Source organism: Etheostoma spectabile, chromosome 11, assembly GCF_008692095.1.
Source record: "Etheostoma spectabile isolate EspeVRDwgs_2016 chromosome 11, UIUC_Espe_1.0, whole genome shotgun sequence".
Lineage (NCBI taxonomy): Eukaryota > Metazoa > Chordata > Actinopteri > Perciformes > Percidae > Etheostoma > Etheostoma spectabile.
In genome coordinates, this window is record NC_045743.1 from 19,578,014 (window position 1) to 19,581,699 (window position 3,686).

The window sequence follows — 3,686 nt, forward strand, 5'->3', positions numbered from 1 at the left end:
GGACTGGAATATGTCAACTTTTACTCAATGTGGTCATTTAATGGGTGCACAACAAAATGGCGATTGTTGTTAGTTGTCACGGTGACAACTTACCCTCTCGCTACAGTATACATAACCATGGCTGCCGCTCTGCCCATTCTGTCACGTCGATTTCAATGGAAATGGCGTTTCTATCCATTGTTGCTCAATCACAGGAGCACTTTCAGTGATAGACTCATTCTCCCAAAATGCACCACAGAGCGCCACAGGAAGTCCTCCCTGCCTGTGGCCATCAAACTTTATAACTCCTCCCAGGTTGAGACTGGACAATATTATCTGTATTATCTGTTTTGTGCAATAACACTGGCCTGACGTGTGCAATTCTCAACTACTACAATTATTATTATTATTATTATTTTACTTTTCACCATACCAATTCCTTAATTATGTTAATTATGTAAATAATGTATGATAACATTCCTTTATGTAAATACCGTACATAGCCACACTCCTTATATTTCTTTATTTCTTTATTTGTATTTCTACTCTGATATTTATAATATTTGTGCAACTGCAACACAGAGTTTCCCTTCGGGGATCAATAAAGTATTTCTGATTCTGATTCTGATTTTACTTCTATGGTTTTTATCCTGTCATCTTACTTCCTGTTTTGCTCCAGTCATAACTACTGTGGCCACTAGAGGGCACCGCTACTATTAACAATACTGAGTCCTAATGGCTGTGAACAAACAACCTATGAGGCCAATTTTCGGAGGACAGTCTCTTTATTAGTATCAAAACATTTAAAAACTCGGGTTCAGAATCAAAAAGGGAAACTACCACAGCTGCAGGACAGACAGCGTGTAAATATTGCGGATCAAAGTGTGGATTGCGGTGTGGAAAAATGTCTACAGGAACACCCTGTGGTCGGGGCTCTGTGTAAAAACTTTAATTGAAGCCGAACTTCACGGCGGCAGAGAGTGAAGTCGGGGCGTCTGCATGAAAGGAAATCTGCTGAAAAACAACTTTAAATATTTAACGAGCAACCCCTCAGCATCTGTCGCGCTGTTGTTGGAAAAAAAAGGCAAATGTAAACACACTCGGAGAATCCTGATCGCTCAAAGCTCGCTAAACTGCAGGGAAACACAACACGGACAGTATCTGGAAGAAAATTTGGTTTCAAATGAGCCAGACACAATTTTTTGGAATTTAGCTCATTAAAGGCTCGATCAAGTTCAACACAGCTTTCTCACTGACATCGTTTCAATCAGGAGAGACATGTTTGCAGATATGCAAATTAGTCCCTGCCAGGATTTCTTGTAATTATTGATGTTTGAATTAAATTCAGCTGGAAAACAAAGTGCAGCTATTAGAAGAACTTGCGGATTATAATTTGCGTGGCAGCTGGATTCTGACGTTATTGGCCGAGAAGCGATCACATCTTGTCTTTAAGTTGAGAAGTTTGTCATCGAACCAATCAGCGTCCTGGGAGCTACTCGCAGCTATGGCTGTGGTTTTGGTGTGTGTAGTCTCGCATCGGAACGTTTGTGCGTTCAGAAATAGTTTTAGTTGTGTAACAAAAAACTCAGATAGGACAGGTAGTCTAGCTGGCTGTCTGGATTTACCCTGCAGAGATCTGAGGACCAGGTAACCATAGTCCTCAGATTGGACAGATAGTCTAGCTAGCTGTCTGGATTTACCCTGCAGAGATCTGAGGACCAGGTAACCATAGTCCTCAGATTGGACAGATAGTCTAGCTAGCTGTCTGGATTTACCCTGCAGAGATCTGAGGACCAGGTAACCATAGTCCTCAGATTGGACAGATTGGCTATAAAAAAGGCTACAAAAAGGCAACAAAAAGGCAACAAAAAGGCTACAAATAGGCGACAAAAAGGCTACAAAAAGGCTACAAAAAGGCAACAAAAAGGCTACAAAAAGGCTACAAAAAGGCAACAAAAAGGCAACAAAAAGGCTACAAAAAGGCTACAAAAGGCTATGAATAGGCTATGAATAGGTAACAAAAAGGCGACAAAAAGGCTACAAAAAAGCGACAAAAAGGCTACCAAAAGGCTACAAATAGGGTACAAAAAGGCAACAAAAAGGCTACAAATAGGCAACAAAAAGGCGACAAAAAGGCGACTAAAAGGCAACCAAAAGGACAGATAGTCTAGCTGGCTGTCTGGATTTACCTGCAGCGATATGGGACCAGGTAACCTAGTCCTCAGATTGGACAGATTGGCTATAAAAGGCTACAAAAAGGCAACAAAAAGGCAACAAAAGGCTACAAATAGGCGACAAAAAGGCACAAAAAGGTACAAAAAGGAACAAAAGGCTACAAAAAGGCTACAAAAAGGCAACCAAAAGCTACAAAAAGGCTACAAAAAGGCTACAAAGGCTATGAATAGGCTATGAATAGGTAACAAAAAGGCGACAAAAAGGCTACAAAAAAGCGACAAAAAGGCTACCAAAAGGGCTACAATGGGTACAAAAAGGAACAAAAAGGCTCTCAAATAGGCAACAAAGGCGACAAAAAGCGACTAAAAGGCAACCAAAAGGACAGATAGTCTAGCTGGCTGTCTGGATTTACCCTACAGAGATCTGAGGAGCAGATAACCATAGTCCTCAGAAATCCACCGGAGGTTAGAACGCCAACACAAGACTTGTTCAGCGAAGTTGCAGCGATACCATCAGCCGGTATGAGTTGTGCTGAGATGGGCTGCTTCAGAGCTCTGCAACTTTTCCCAGCAACACTCTGAAACTGTTTCTTCTTATCGCAAATCTTTGGTCTGAACTGGGCTTTAAAAGCCATTTTGGCCGCTTGTACCCAGGATCCAGTTCCTTCCGCCATGTCCCTGGCACCTGAGTGACATGCCAAATGACATTATTAGTGCTTTTTGTAACCCCTTGGTGTGTGTGAAATGGCAAAATGTCTGCTGAGTGGCAGCAATTTCAAAAAAAGGTCGAATCACTGAGTTTGCTTCAGTCAGAACTGATGAAGAGTCTCCGGGTCGTCTCCATGCGCTCTGGTGAACCATGTTGTACAAAATGATGAGATGAGAAGGATGAGAGATCATGCAACATTATCTCTCCTCTCAGAGTTCGTCCCTCAGTGGAAAATTACACCCTCATTATCATGATAATTAGGATTGTGCAGTTCACAAAGGTCCGGCTGCGTCGTCGTCTCAGTGCAGCTTTTTCGCAATGCATATAGGGATGTAGGCAGTAACTCAAGGTTCTGTAGCTTTAAAAACTGCTTTCAGTACTGTAACATACCAGAAATTCTAATTATGAACGCATAATGCAGCTGCCAAGTGGTTGTGTAAGTCAGAGATAAGGGCGAGGGCTCAGTCTTTTTAAAAACACTGATAAGGGCTCGTAAATTATTCCGACTTGGAGATATATCAGTCTGAACCTTCAGTTTGAGTTCGAGAGGGATACAGGAAAATTTACAATGTTCATTACTTCCTTTTATGGGGCTGATGCTGCACAAACATCAATCTTAAAGCTCAACACTGAGCACAAGACACCTGATTTCTCTTTACTTATTAGGCCTCGTGGAAGAACCACTCCTGACATGTTGGTTTAACCCTTGTGTTGTCCTCGGGTCAAATTGACCCGTTTTCCCATATCAATGTTCTTTTTAATTACCCAAAATAACATGATTGATGCCACACAACGCTTTTTGGCAAGTACAAATCTCTACTTTC